Source organism: Chiloscyllium punctatum, chromosome 15 (genome assembly GCF_047496795.1).
Source record: "Chiloscyllium punctatum isolate Juve2018m chromosome 15, sChiPun1.3, whole genome shotgun sequence".
NCBI classification, from domain to species: Eukaryota; Metazoa; Chordata; class Chondrichthyes; order Orectolobiformes; family Hemiscylliidae; genus Chiloscyllium; species Chiloscyllium punctatum.
In genome coordinates this window covers 48,899,213-48,915,468 of record NC_092753.1, presented here as the reverse complement: position 1 = coordinate 48,915,468, position 16,256 = coordinate 48,899,213, and the positions used below count along the sequence as shown (strand labels likewise).

Here is a 16,256-nt window from a genome sequence, read left to right as displayed (position 1 = left end):
TTAAGATAGTGGAAATGAAATACTAATTTATGATGCTTTGGTCCTAAATGCTAGCCCATTCATTACTAACTTATAGAACAAGAGTATTACAAATTACCTCCAGAACTATACTTATATGTTAAATGCAAAAATGTCTACAAAATTTTGGCATCATACACACTACCTTGTTAAAAATCTGTAGCAGCAGTCAAAGAAGAGGCAGTAGGTGCAATTCTTTTTGTCATGGAATCACATTTTAAAGATTAAATATAATATACATTTGCTCTTGTAATCTCAATACCTGGACATACCCATAGTATTGTAAAGTAATTGAATAACAATATCACATTAGACACTATTAATTTTGAATGATAATAAATTAAATACATGTGTATGAAATTCACTAAATATTTTAAGAAAACAATGCATAATGCATATATACTGGTTGCAGAAATAAAGATGCAGTTGAAAGGAATCTGGGAGAAAAATAACATTTTAACATATTAAATCACAATAATATGGGAACAAAAGAATTACAATTCTGAAAAGCACTTGTTTGATCAGTAGAGTACAAATCAAAGGATGTTATAATAAAGTTGTACAGGATGTAGTTCAGACTACACCAGAGTTGTGCTCACCAAAATACAAAGGAAATTTACAAGCCTTTAAGACATTATAAACTGACCCCTGACATCAAGCAGTATTATTATGAGAAAAACCAAGGCAACTAGGCTTGCCCACTCTGGAAGTGGCTGACTGGGGGTAGATCTGGAAAAAGTACAGAGACACTAAACGGTACAGTTGAGTGAAACAGTACTCCCTTAAGGAAGGTCAAGCTATTAAAACAAGGGCACATCAGCTGAAACTTTGGTTCGAAAGAAATATATGCAAGACAGTAATCATATCGAGTGGTTGAATTTGAAAACTAATTTGACCGGTCTTCTTGATATGGTATCCAATGTGAAAACCTTAGGCTCATCACTGTAAAATGATACCAAGCAAAGGGAGAGAGAAAACTAATTTTACAACAATGAATCAAAAAATAACTTAGCCTAAAGAGCTTCTCTCATCTGCATTAGTGTTGTACCTGTGCAAACTGACCACAGAATGATAGACTATAAATTAAGGATTTTCTTTCCATTATCAACACTTTCTTGTTAACTGTAGCTGGTATAATGAGGTAGCAACTCAAATTCTTTAAAATTTTGATTCTATTTGGATCTAGGCACCAGCCTTAGTGTAAAAAATTGCACTCTCGCCTTCAAATTCACATCTTGGTTTCAAGCCATTCTCCATTGACATTGGTACATTATCTAGGTTGATACTCCAATGCTGTACTGCTCCACTTACACATTGAAACAGACAAAATATTTCATAGTATTATGCAAAAAGTAACAGCGCTTTCCTACTGTACAAGTCAACATTTGACTTTCAAACAATATCACATTGCTGTTTGTGGAACCATGCTAGTCTTGCTTTGAGATGTATTCTGAAAAGCACCAAAGAAATGCAAGTTCTATCGTTATATTTATTTAGCATTTGGAATTGTACTTGTTCTTTGCTTAATGAACTAATAACATTTGATTAGTTAAAATGTTCAAATCACATTCAAAGAAAATCTTTTGACTGTAAAGTAATTACATTTCAATAAAATAAATTAAGTTATGATAACAGAACCATTTCTTCAGTTGATTTTAAAATTACTGGCATGACAATGAACTGATTTCAAGTAGTCTTCAAACTTTGAACAAAAACACTGCAAAATAACATATTTTTGATCTGTAACTTTAGGTTTTTCACATGTTGATGGGTGATTTTTGAAACTGAAATTTGCCTTCCTTAATTAGAGGCAAATAACAGTTATCACAATAATTATGCATTATGGGGACATTAACCTTCACACAGTCTGGGAAAACCAATCTTGCAGTAATAGCTGCAATAAGGAGAAGTTAATTGGATGTCTACAATATAGTTTTCTAGATCAGTATGTTGAGGAACGAATTAGGAACAGGCTATTTTAGATGTAGCTCTGGGCGATGACAAAGGACTATTCTTGTCGTAAAGAACAAACAAGGAAGAGTAATCAAGTTATGACAGATTTTTATTTAAAATTTGATTTACTAAGATTGCAATGATGGGCTGAAACCTGAACAACACAACAATGTAGGTATGAAGGCCAGCCTTGCCAAGATGGATTGGAATTTAGCTTAAAGATGTTATGAGAGATAAGCAATGGTTGACAGTTAAAGAATTAACTCACAATTTGCAATGAGTATACATCCTTTCAAACAATAAAAACCTCATAGGATACATGGTATAGCCAGAATAATAATAATGAATTAAGATGCATATAATGTTGTCAAACAGTGCAGCAAACCTGAGGATTGGGAAAACTTTAGAATTCAAAGAATGATGCAAGAAATCCATAAAAACGAACAGGAATAGTGAGTAAACAAGAAATAGATATGAAACAAATCATCAAAGCTTCCATAGATGTGTTAAAAAGAAATTAGTGAAAGTTAACATGGGGCTCTTAGATGCAGAGACCAGAGAAATGATAACAGAAGATAAAGATATCTTAATGGAAGAAGACACAATAAAATTCTGGGCAAACTAGACACCAAAGGTCTAGCAAGAATGAAGAAATTAAAGAAATTCCCACCAGTGAAAGACACAGTACTGGATTAACAAATGAGATAGACAATAGATGCAGGAGTAGGCCATTTGGCCCTTCGAGCCAGAACCACCATTCATTATGATCATGGTTGATCATCCACAATCAGTATCCTGTTCCGGCCTTATCCCCGTAAACCTTGATTTCACTATCTCTAAGAGCTCTATCCATCTCTTTCTTGAAAGTATCCAGAGACTTGACTTCCACTGCCTTCTGGGGCAGAGCATTCCATATATCCACTATTGTCTGGGTGAAGAAGTTTCTCAACTCTATTCTAAATGGCCTACCCCTTATTTTTAAACTGTGTCCTTTGGTTCTGGACTCACCCATCAGCAGAAACACGCTTCCTGCCTCCAGAGTGTCCAATCCATTAATAATTTTACACGTCTCAATCAAGATCTCCTCTCATCCTTCTAAACTCAAGTCTATACAAGCCCAGTCGCTCTAATCTTTCAACATATGATGGTCCTGCCTCATTGACCTCATGAACCTATGCTGCACTCCCTCAATAGCCAGAATGTCCTTCCTCAAATTTGGAGACCAAAACTGCATACAATACTGCAGGTGTGGTCTCACCAGGGCCCTGTACAGCTGCAGAAGGACCTCTTTGCACTTATACTCAATTCTTCTTGTTATGAAGGCCAGCAGCTTTCTTCACTGCCTGCCGTACCTGCATGCTTGCTTTCATTGACTTATGTGCAAGAATACCTAGATCTCGTTGCACTGCCCCTTTACCTAACTTGACTCCATTTAGATAATAATCTACCTTCCTGTTCTTGCCACCAAAGTGGATAACCACACGTTTATCCACATTAAACTGCATCTGTCCACTCACCTAGCCTGTCCAAGTCACCTTGTATTCTCATAACATCCTCCTCACATTTCACCCTGCCACCCAGCTTTGTGTCATCAGCAAATTTGCTAATATTACTTTTAATGCCTTCGTCTATATCATTGATGTATATTGTAAACAGCTGCAGCCCAGCACCGAACCTTGTGGTACCCACTGGTCACCGCCTGCCATTCTGAAAGGGACCCGTTTATCACTGCTCTTTGCTTCCTGTCAGTCAGCCAATTTTCAATCCAAGTCAGTACCTTGCCCCCAATACCATGTGGCCTAAGTCCAGATACACTACATCCACTGGCTCTCCCTTGTCTATCTTCATAGTTACATCCTCAAAATATTCCAGAAGATTAGTCAAGCATGTTTTCCCCTTTGTAATTCCATGGTGACTCTGAGCTATCCTTTTACTGCTATCCAAATGAGTTGTAATTTCATCTTTTATAATTGACTCCAGCATCTTTCCACCACTGACGTCAGGCTAACAGGTCTATAAATTCTCTGTTTTCTCTCTCCCTCCCTTCTTGAAAAGTATGACAACATTAGCCGCCCTCCAATCCACAGGAACTGATCCTGAATTGATATAACACTGGAAAATGATTACCAATGTGTCTACAATTTCTAGAGCCACCTCCTTAAGTACCCTGGGGTGCAGTCCATCAGGTCCCAGGGACTTAGCAGCCTTCAGACCTAACAGTCTATCCAATACCATTTCCTGCCGAATATAAATTCCCTACAGTTCATCCATTACTCTAGGTCCTTCAGCCACTATTACATCTGGGAGATTGCTTGTGTCTTCCCCAGTGAAGACAAATCCAAAGTACCTATTCAACTCTTCTGTCATTTCCTTGTTCCCCATAATAAATGCCTGTCTTCAAGGGCCCAATTTTAGTCTTAACCATTTTTTTTTCCTTTCACATACCTAAAATAGTTTTTACTATCCTCCTTTATATTTTTGGCCAGTTTGCCTTCGTACCTCAATTTTTTTCCGCGTATTGCCTTTTTAGTTATCCTCTGTTGCTCTTTAAAAGTTTCCTAGTCCTCCGGCTTCTCGCTCATTTTTACTATGTTATACTTCTACTCTTTTATCTTTATACAGTCCTTAACTTTCCTCGTCAGCCACGGCCGTCCCTGCCTCCCCTTAGAATCATTCTTCCTCTTTGGAATGAACTGATCCTGCATCTTCTGCATTATATCCAGAAATACCTGCCATTGTTATTCCACTGCCATCCCTGCTAAGGTATTGAACCATTGAACTTCGGCCAGCTCCTCCCTCATAGCTCCATAGTTCCCTATGTTCAACTGCAATATTGACACTCCCGATTCTCCCTTCTCCCTCTCAAATTGCAGATTAAAACCTATCATATTATGGTCACTACATCATTATAGCTCCTTTACTTCGAGATCCCTGATCAAATCCGGTTCGTCGCACAACACCAGATCCAGAATTGCCTTCTTCCTGGTAGGCTCCAGTAGAAGCTGTTCTAAGAATCCATCTCGGAGGCACTCCACAAACTCCCTTTCTTGGAGTCCAGTACCATCCTGATGGTCTACCTGCATGGTGAAATCCTCCATAACAACTGTAGTAATACCTTTGCGACAGGCCAATTTCAACTCCTTATTCAACTTACACCCAACATCCAGACTACTGTTTGGAGACCTGTAGATAACTCCCATTAGAGTCTTTCTACCCTTAGTATTTCTCAGCTCTATCCATACTGACTCTAGATCTCCTGATTCTATGTCCCCCCTTGCAAGGGACTGAATATCATTCCTCACTAACAGGGCCACCCCACCCCTCTGCCCGTCAGTCTGTCCTTTCGATAGCACGTATAGCCTTGAATATTCATTTCCTAGGCCCTGTTCACTTGAAGCCACGTCCCAGTTATCCCCACAACATCGTACCTGCCAATTTCCAACTGAGCATCAAGCTCATCCACCTTATTTCTTCTGCTTTATGCATTCATATATAATATTCTTAATTTGTTACTCCCCTCACCCTTCCTATCAATCCCTATTTCACTTGACCATACTGTATGATCCCTTCTTGAGTTTTCTGCTCCGTTGGTTCTGTTGTCTTTCTTAACTTCTCTTATTCTCATTTTCCCTTTAACTTCCTTCTAGAATTTCCAGTTTGTCCCCTTCCCCCCAACTACTTAGTTTAACCACACCTGTGTTGCAGTGGCAAACCTGCCTGCCAGAATGCTGGTTCCCCACCTATTAAGGTGCAACCCGTCCTTCTTGTATAATTTATCCTTACCGCAAAACATACCATAGTGATCCAAGAATTTAAATCTTTGCTTCCTGCACCAGTTCCTCTGTCACACATTCAAGTCCCTATTCCTGCCCTCTGCAGCCCAAGGAACTGGAAACAAACCGGAGAAAACCACCCTGGAAGTCCTGCTTTCCAGCCTTCTTCCGAGTTCTCTGAAGTCTCGCTGTAGAATATCCCTCCTCTTCTTCCCGACGTCATTTGTGCCGACATGCACCACTACCTCTGGCTCTTCACCTTCAGCCTTGAGGATTCTCTGCACTCTGTCTGTGATGTCCTGGATCCTAGCACCCGGTAGGCAACACACTATCCTCAAATCCGGCCTGTTGCCACAGAAACCGCTTTCAGACCCTCTCACTATTGAGCCCTCTATTACCATGGCTCTGCATGATGTCTGACTCCTTGGCTCTGCCGCCACGCCAGTTTTCGATTGGCAGACCTGTCTTGACAGTTTCTAAGAGATTCAACCTGTTCACGAGAGTACTTCCCCCGGGGTCTCTTGTACTTGAATCATTTCTTCCTTCCTCATCGTTATCTCCCTTCTCTCTTCTGGCATGCTCAGTGTAATGACCTTGTTGAAGGTCCTGTCATGAAAATTCTCGTTCTCACGGATGAGCCTGAAGTCATCTAGTCCTTGCTTCAGTGCTGAATGTGTACACACTTTCCACAGCTAGAGGAGCCAGAGACACCATTAGATAAAGTCATTTACATGGGCTAATGGCCTGCAGCCATCTGAACAATTGGTTTTGATCTTTAGCATTCCCAGGATTCTGCAAGAAGGATTGGAAAGCAATAAACATATCCTTGCAATCCGAGAAAGAATGAGAGAGAATTTGGAGAACTGCAGACCAGTTAATCTGGTATTGCTACCTGAGGAAAATGCTACAATGTAATATCATAACAGAACACTTAGAAAATTATACCATGTTCAGATAATACTGATTTTTGAAAGCAAAATAATATATCACAAATCTGAATGTTGTTGAGGTTACAGCTAGTGGAATAGATAAAGGACAACGTATGGCTGTAGATTTTCAAAAAGCATTTGATAACAGAGGTTATTAGACAAAAATTAGAGATCATGGAATTGGGCAGAATAGATTGGACTGAGGAGTAACTAATGGACAGAAACAGAGGTAAGAATAAATCAGTCATCTGCAGACTGGCAGGAGATAACTAGTGAGGTACCTAATGGATCACAACTGATAACAATTGCCAAAATCCAATTTCTTTCAATGTGCTAAATGAAAGAACTGAATGTAAAGCATCTGATGATGATGCAACATTAAATGAGATGAGAAAGAAGGACATTACAAAGGGTACAAGGCGTATGGATAAGTTAGGCAAGTAGTCTAAAAAAAACGGATATAATGAGAAATGTAAAAATAGAAAAGACAGTTTAAATGGTGAGCAGCGAAAAAAAATTGATGCTTCTTCCATAAAAGTATTGAAATTCACAAGGTGTCCTTGCACACCAATCTTAAACATGCAGGTTGTGATGATGCTGCTCCATTAACAAGGCTGCATTGTCCTTGTTTTTTTTCCAAGTGTTTTATAAGACACGAGTTCCAAAATGTCAGGCTTGATCTACTTGAAGAAGCTTTTAAGTTTAAAAAAAACTTGTATAATGAAAGGGGAATGTCCAGTTCTCCCAGCTCAGTTTTTCTCTGGTTTGGTTTGGTTTTGGCTTTTTTTTAAGATTAGATTACTTACAGTGTGGAAACAGGCCCTTCGGCCCAACAAGTCCACACCGACCCTCCGAAGAGCAACCCGTCCAGACCCATTCCCCTACATTTACCCCTTCACCTAACACTGCGGGCAATTTAGCATGGCCAATTCACCTAACCTGCTCATTTTTGGACTGTGGGAGGAAACCGGAGCACCCGGAGGAAACCCACGCAGACACAGGGAGAATGTGCAAACTCCACTCAGACAGTTGCCTGAGGCGGGAATTGAACCCGGGTCTCTGGCGCTGTGAGGCAGCAGTGCTAACCACTGTGCCACCGTGCCGCCCAGGGTGGCAGATTTTAACAATCTGGCTGATCAGAGCAAGCAGTCAGTCCATTTTCAGGCTGCTGGTCAAAGAAATAAGGTGTTCTATCCTGAACCTCTCTGTCATCTCTTTGACATCTCTCCAGTAAGATCCAGTGTTTAATTTTACCATTTTTACTGAAGAGTGTTTATGGGATTGTTGCAAGTATTTAGAACAGCATCATTAAGTTGGGAAAGTCTGTTCAGTTTTCAAATAGGTTAAGTTATTCTATATTCTGTTCTCTTTTGTTTGTGTTTCTTTCAGTAATCTTGCAAATAAATTCTGCTTTGTTTAAATCTAAGTGGTGGGGCCAGTTACAACACTCCTAGAATATCCACTCTACACCTGCTTAAAACAACTCACAAAGTTAGGGTCTGGGCTAGTTTCTTGAAATGTTTTGAGGGGGTGTGGTCTGGTCCATAACTTATCCGGGGCTCTTTACGGGATTTGTTCGATAGTTCCAATTTAGGATTAGGGTTGCTGGGCTCGAAGGCAGCGAGTGGTAGGTGTTAGTGTTTTTTGTTCTGAGTGTTGAATTTGGTTGCTTTGAACAGTGCTTGGGATGACAATGGCTCTTTCAGTCAGCAGGAATTTTTGGGGGTGAAAGAAGTGACTTCGGGGGTTTGCAAAAGTCGTTTAAGGCCAAGCTGCGGGAATTAGCAGATAAGCTGGAGCTGGAGTGGCCTCCTTCTGTGAGGCAAAAAAAAAAGAGATAATTACAGCAATTGCTCAGCATTTAAATTTGCTGGAAACACCATCAGAATCTTTAGAGATGGCTAAAAGTCAATTGCAAATGAAGCAGCTTGAGTGAGAGGCAAAAGACTAGGAAAGGGCAACAGAAATGAAATGGTTGGAATTACGATTAAAAACAGAGGAAACAGGAAACAAATGAACTGCTTTAGTGGAAGAAAAAGAGGAGAGAGAAAATGAGAGAGAGGAAAGGAAGAAAGAGAGGGAGCTTGAACTTCAGAAATTGGCATCTAGACAGGAAAGCCAGTTTAAAAGGATCAAGATGAAAGGTGAAAGTAAGCTTAGTGAGGAAGAGAGTGCGGATGAGCAAAACCATGGTAGCTAAAGGCCTGGTGAGGATCTGTTTTAATATATTCATCCATTGCCTAAATTTGATGGTAAGGATGTAGAAGCCTTTTTCATCTCATTGGAAAAGATGGCTAAACAATTGCAGTGGCTCGTGATCATGTGGGTTTCGTTGAACCCAACAAAATTTGTAGGTAGGACTAGTGAGGTCTTTGCATCACTGTCAGGGGAGGTATCTAGGGCATATGAGGAGGTGAAGAAAGCCATCTTAAGTACATACGAGCCTGTGCCAGAAGCCTACAATGTTTCAGAATCTAAGGAGGGACCCTGGTGCAACCTTCATTGAGTTTGAAAGGGTCAAACAAAAGTAGGTGGATAAGGGCATTAGAAATAGAGCAAACCTATGACGCTCTTCGAGAGACAATTATTTTGGAGGAGTTCAAACATTCAGTTCCTGAAGTAGTGCAAAATCAAGTGGAAGAGCAGAGAGTTAAAACAGCAAAATTAAGCATCTGAAATGGCTGATTACAAGTCGGTCCATAAATCAAAGTTTGGCTTCCAAATCAATTTCAATCCGTGAGGGATAGGAATTGGGGAAAAGAAAAATCCTCACATGAAAAGGGAAAGCTAGATCTTGGTGAAGATCATAAAGATAACTTACCAAAGGGTAAAAAGGAAACCCTTAAAGGGGAAAGAGGAGTTAAAAAGCTCCAGTGTTTTCACTGCAAGAAAGCAGGCCACATGAAATCATAGTGTTGGTGGGTGAGGAAAAGCACTGGAAAACAGGATAAGCCAGTGAATTTTGTTGGCGTGGTAACGGAAAGCACAGTGGAGGCTAGAAAGCAGCACCAGAATGTACAACCTGGTCGGAGGCTGGTTAAGGAGGAAGTGCCAGATCTTCTTAAACCATATACTTGCGAAGGTAGAGTTTATTTGCATAGGCCAGGAGCAGCAGGTAAAGAAGTTACAATATTAAGAGATACAACATTCTCTCAATCTTTGATGTTGAAAGATGAGGAAATATGTACTGCTGAAGGACTATTGCCAGAAAAGGTGCTAGTAATGGGAATTTATTATGAGACAAGAAGTGCTCAATTATATAGAGTAAGGTTAGAGTGTTGCATGAGAGTGAAGGAGTCATGATAGGAGTACTGGACCAACGCTCAGCTCCAGGAATACAATTTGTCCTTGCTAATGATATAGCTGGTTCACAGGTGGAACTGCTGCTGACTGTGGTTGTAAAGCCAGTGGAAAGTCAGGCAACTGAACTATTGCCGGACACACATCCTGGGATTTTTCCTGATTGTGTGGTAACAAGGTCACAAAGTCATCAGTTGAAACAGAAGAGATCAAAGAATATAGCTAAGAAAGCTGTGACCAGATGGTTAAGACAAAGCAGAAGATAGATGACAAATGACATCTTTAGCTCCGATAAATTAACTGAGTTACAGCAGAAAGATGAAAACTTAAAGCAATTGCATCAAAGGGTATACAAGGAAAAAGAATCCGAATGTATCCCTGAATGCTACTATCTTAAAAATGATGTCTTAATGAGTAAATGGAGACCATCACATATTCAGGCAGATGAGAAATGGGCAGAGGTTCATCAAGTCATATTGCCAGTGGGTTACAGAAAGGAGGCGTTGCGGGTGGCACATGAACTACCAGTCGGGGGTCATTGACAGGTGAGAAAAACTCAAGCTAAAATACAAAAACATTTTTACTGGTCTGGACAGTACAAGGATGTAGTTGAATTTTGCTAGACATGTCATACGTCAGGTAATTGGAAAACCACAGGCAGTAATAAAACCCACACTTTTAAAACTTATTCCTGCATTTGACGAACCTTTTACAAGAGTCTTAATCGATTGTGTAGGATCCCTACCCAAAACAAAAAGTGGCAATTAGTATTTGTAAACAATAATGCATGTGTCCACTAGATTTGCAAAAGTCATTCCATTGCGCAGTATCACAGCTAAAAGGATTGTAGAGGATTTACTGAAATTTTTCACTAGATATGGACTATCCTCAGAGATACAATCAGACTTTACATGAAAAGTATTCAAGGAAGTTATGGACAGCTTAGGAAAAGAACAATTCAAATCTACTGCGTACAATCCAGAGTCACAGCAAGTGCTAGAACTATCCAGATGGTTGGGATATGGGAATTCCATTTGTACATTTTGTGATCAGAGATGCACCAAATGAATCGACCAAATTCAGCCCATTTGAATTAGTTTTTGGGCATGAAGTGAGAAGACCGCTAAAACTGATTAAGGACAATTTAGTAAGTCATGATTCAGAGACCACACATTTGGACAGTGTGTTAAATTTTGGAGAGTGATTAAATAGAGCAGAGGAGTTGGCTAGACAGCATTTAAAAGTATTACAGCATACGATGAAACAGGAAGCAGAGAAGAAATAAAACACTCACAATCTTGCTATCAGAGATAAGATGTTAGTATTACTTCCAGCGATAGGTGAACATTTAAAATGAACTTTAGTGGACCTTATCAAGTTGAAAGGAAATTGGGTGAAGTGAATGATTTGATAAGGACTCAAGACAGAAAGAAATCTCACAGTATGTGTCATGCGATTATGCTCAAAAAGTATTTTGATAGGGAAGGAAAGCCAAAAGGAGACTATATTATTGGTTACAACACAGAGAGAACCAAGTTCAGAGGATTCTGAATTGGACATTCCTCAAATTAAATTGGACAATGAGGAAGTTGTCAAAAATTGGGATAAATTATTAAGTTACCTTCCACAGATTGAAATGACTTGAAAGAGTCATTACTATTACATGGGGAGATATGCAGGAAATAAACTGCAAAGTACTAACCTAATTGTGCATGATGTACAGGTAGGAGATGCTGTTCCGATTAAGCAACAGTCTTATAGGCATAACCCTCTAAAGTTGGCACAGGTTCAGAAGGAGATTGAACGCATACTCCAAGACATAATCAAAGTGAAGCACAAAACTAAATAGCACGACACAGTTAAACAGAACATTGATAAGATCTCCAGTGAATGTTTCTGCCAATTAACCAAGGCTGAATATTCTTGCCTTGAAGGGAGACTAGACTGATTCAGGGGATGAGGGGATTTGCCCCATGAGGTTACATTGAGTACATTAGGCCTTTATTCTTTAATGCGAGGTAATCTCATTGAAACTTGTATATTTCTTAAATTGCTGACAATGTATGTGCTAGGAAGATGTTTATCCTGCCTTGCAAACCTGGAACTAGAGGACCAGTCTCAGAACAAGAAGTCATCCATTTTGAACTGAGACAAGAGTTGTGAATCTTTAGAAGTCTCTTCCCCAAAGAACTTGGTGCATTCAGAGATTGACAATTCTTTGGATAATAAGGGAATACGGAAATCATATGAAAAGGCAGAACTGAGGTAGAAAATCAACCATGATCTTACTGAATGGCAGAATAGATTTGGATGACTGAATGGCCTAATTCCCTAGATATTCCTACATCACCTCACCAAAAAGCTCCCAAACAAAATGCTGAGCACATAACTCAAGAGAGCAGCTCACCACTGCCTTCTTAAAGTCAATTAGGAAAGAGCCCTTGATAGTAAAATGACACTTCTCACACAGTTAAAAAAAAGTTAAGTTTGAAGAGACAAAGCTTAATGCTCCGTGACCAATTTAATTTGTATCGTCCACAAAAATTCAGTTTAATGGTGAATGATTTTTGCACAAATCTAAGGAGAAGTGAGGAAACTCATCACAATTTTCAATATCTTCAGCTAACAATGAATACAGCAGCATGGTGGCTCAATGGTTAGCACTGTTGCCTCACAGCACCGGGTAACATTGTGGAGTTTGCACATTCTCCAGTGTCTGCGTGGGGTTCCTCCGGGTGCTCTGATTTCCTCCCACAGACCAAAGATGTGCAGGTCAGGTGAATTGGCCATGCTAACTTGCCCATAGCATTAGACGCATTAGTCAGAGTGAAATGGGTCTGGGTGGGTTACTCTTCGGCGGGTCAGTGTGGACTGGTTGGGCCGAAGGGCCTGTTTCCACACTGTAGAGAATCTAATCTAATCTAGGATCTGTCCCTCAACTGAAGCTGTTGTGCCATTTACACATCGGTAATGATGAGCATCATTAGCCTCACTTTTAACTTGGGAGCAAAATCTGCCAATAATTTCTCAGCTATTTTAAATCTAATGCATTGCCTTGTTACTGCATATAAAGCAGACTCCTTTTTGTGGATATACTTCTATGCTCCAGTGCCACCTATTGTCTATTGAGTAGAATACATGCAATAGGGGATGACCTCAAGGTTCAAAGCAGTAATTACAAAGCAGTAATCAAGACATAGTCATTTCTTCTAAAATACGATAACTGTCTTCTTGTGCAACTCTGCTTTATAGAAAGACCACGCTTTAGCAGTGTTTAAAGTGTTGCCGCTGAAATCGCACTGTAGCCAACACACATTTTAACAGTTCGCACTTGAGAAACAGCACCCCCAATACATCAATCATGTTAGAGAATTCGCGTTGACAAAACACACATTACAACAGAACAACCTGTACTAATGACAATGAGATGGATTCAATACCTGCATAATATCTTCCAAAAGCATTTCCCTTTCAGTAATACACAGCACACAAGGTTTCATTCCAAATTATTGACTGATGACTTTAAAATCCTGCAATGACAATGAAAACCAGTTGCTGAATTGCGATACGGGTTCAATTCTCACACTTGGGGGGGGTTGAGGTTACCATGAAGGGTTTTCCTTCTCAACTCCTTTCCTTGGCTGAGGCATGGTGACCCTCAGGTTTAACCACCACCAATGTCTCTCTCTAACGACACAGCAGCCCTGTGGTCCAGAAGAATATAGCAACTTTAGCTATTTAAATATTTATCCCACAAAGCATCAATAATTACTACATAAACTAACACTGTAATAACTACTTATAACTTATCAAGCTGGATATCAACTTTATTTGCTTTCAGATAGTTTCTGTGATACTTTCTATGATAAATAAAACTACAACATCACTGATACAATTCCTCCAGGCCAGCAATATCCACATGAAGGGCTTTTGCCCGAAACGTCGATTTCGCTGCTCCTTGGATGCTGCCTGAACTGCTGTGCTCTTCCAGCACCACTAATCCAGAATCCAGCAATATCCACATCCCCTGAACAAGTATAAAATCCTCAAGGATATTGAAGCAGTCAATGCTCATACATAGAATGGCTTGGACAATACCCTAGTTTGGGCTGTCAGGTGGCAAATTACATTCGCACAGTGCCAGGAGATAGAAAGTAGAAGCAGAAGGAGATCATTCAGCCATTCGAACTTGCTCCATCATTCAATATGATCGTTACCCTGCTCCTGGTTTTTGATCCCTTTAACCTTGAGGACTTTACCTAAGTCTTTCTTGAAATCATGCAATATTTTATCCTCAACGACCATCTCCAAAAAGAGAAAATCTAACCATTGCCCTGTGACATTCAATGCATTACCATCACTGAATACCTCACTGCCAACATTCTGGAAGTTACCATTCACAAGAAATTGAACAACCCATACAAATACAATGGCTACAACAACAGGTCTGAGGCTAGGAACCCCTGTCGCAAATAATTCATCTTCTGACTCCCCAAAGTTCTTCATCTATAAGGTTCAAGTCAGGAGTGTGATGGAATTGTACAAAAACTCAAAAAACTCCCAAGAACCTTGATACCATCCAGGACAAAGCAGCCCATCTCTACCTACCTCAACACTGTCCTATCCCCCCTAGTCCTGGAACTCCCCACATACGTTCGAGACACCACCCACGCCCTCCACCTCCTCCCAGACTTCCGTTTCCCCGGCCCCCAACGCCTCATCTTCACCATGGATATCCAATCCCTCTACACCTCCATCCACCATGACCAGGGCCTCCAAGCCCTCTGTTATTTCCTCTCCAGACGTCCCCAACAGTCCCCTTCCACTGACACTTTCATTCGTTTGGCCAAACTGGTCCTCACTCTTAATTTCTCCTTTGAATCCTCCCACTTCCTCCAAACCAAAGGGGTAGCCATGGGCACACGTATGGGCCCCAGCGATGCCTGTCTCTTTGTTGGCTAGAGCAGTTATCTTCCATAATTATACCGGCACCACTCCCCACCTCTTCCTCCGCTACATTGATGACTGCATTGGCACCACCTCGTGCTCCCGCGAGGAGGTTGAGCAATTCATCAACTTCACCAACACATTCCACCCTGACCTTAAATTTACCTGGACCATCTCTGACACCTCCCTCCCCTTCCTGGACCTCTCCATCTCCATTAGTGACAACCGACTTGACACTGACATTTTTTACAAACCCACTGACTCCCACAGCTACCTGGATTACACCTCTTCCCACCCTACCTCTTGCAAAAATGCCATCCCATATTCCCAATTCCTCCGCCTCCGCCGTATCTGCTCCGAGGAGGACCAGTTCCACCACAGAACACACCAGATGGCCTCCTTCTTTGGAGACCGCAATTTCCCTTCCCATGTGGTTAAAGATGCTCTCCAACGCATCTCGTCCACATCCCACACCTCCGCCCTCAGACCCCACCCCTCCAACCGTAACAAGGACAGAACGCCCCTGGTGCTCACCTTCCACCCTACCAACCTTCGCCCCAAACCAAATCATCCGCCGACATTTCCGTCACCTCCAAAAAGACCCCACCACCAGGGATATATTTCCCTCCCCACCCCTTTCTGCCTTCCGCAAAGACTGTTCCCTCCGTGACTACCTGGTCAGGTCCATGCCCCCCCTACAACCCACCCTCCCATCCTGGCACCTTCCCCTGTCACCGCAGGAATTGCAAAACCTGTGCCCACACCTGCTCCCTCACCTCCATCCAAGGTCCTAAAAAGAGCCTTCCACATCTGAGCGGGGTGGGTACAGTGTGATCAGGACCTGAAGCTGAGCGGGGTGGGTACAGTATGATCAGGACCTGAAGCTGAGCGGGGTGGGTACAGTGTAATCAGGATCTGAAGCTGAGCGGGGTGGGTGCAGTGTAATCAGGATCTGAAGCTGAGCGGGGTGGGTACAGTGTGATCAGGACCTGAAGCTGAGCGGGGTGGGTACAGTGTGATCAGGACCTGAAGCTGAGCGGGGTGGGTACAGTGTGATCAGGATCTGAAGCTGAGCAGGGTGGGTACAGTGTGATCAGGATCTGAAGCAGAGCGGGGTAGGTACAGTGTGATCAGGATCTGAAGCTGAGCGGGGTGGGTACAGTGTAATCAGGATCTGAAGCTGAGCGGGGTGGGTACAGTGTAATCAGGATCTGAAGCTGCGCAGGGTGGGTGCAGTGTGATCAGGATCTGGAGCTGAGCGGGGTGGGTACAGTGTGATCAGGATCTGAAGCTGAGCGGGGTGGGTACAGTGTGATCAGGATCTGAAGCTGCGCAG

General features: G+C 41.5%; 1 protein-coding gene across 6 annotated transcripts in view; it reads right to left on the bottom strand.

The window, feature by feature from the left end:
* The window catches only part of arl13b (ADP-ribosylation factor-like 13b), a 107,041-nt gene that overhangs the window by 51,029 nt on the left and 39,756 nt on the right, over positions 1-16,256 (bottom strand). The gene's annotated exons all lie outside the window — the stretch shown is intronic.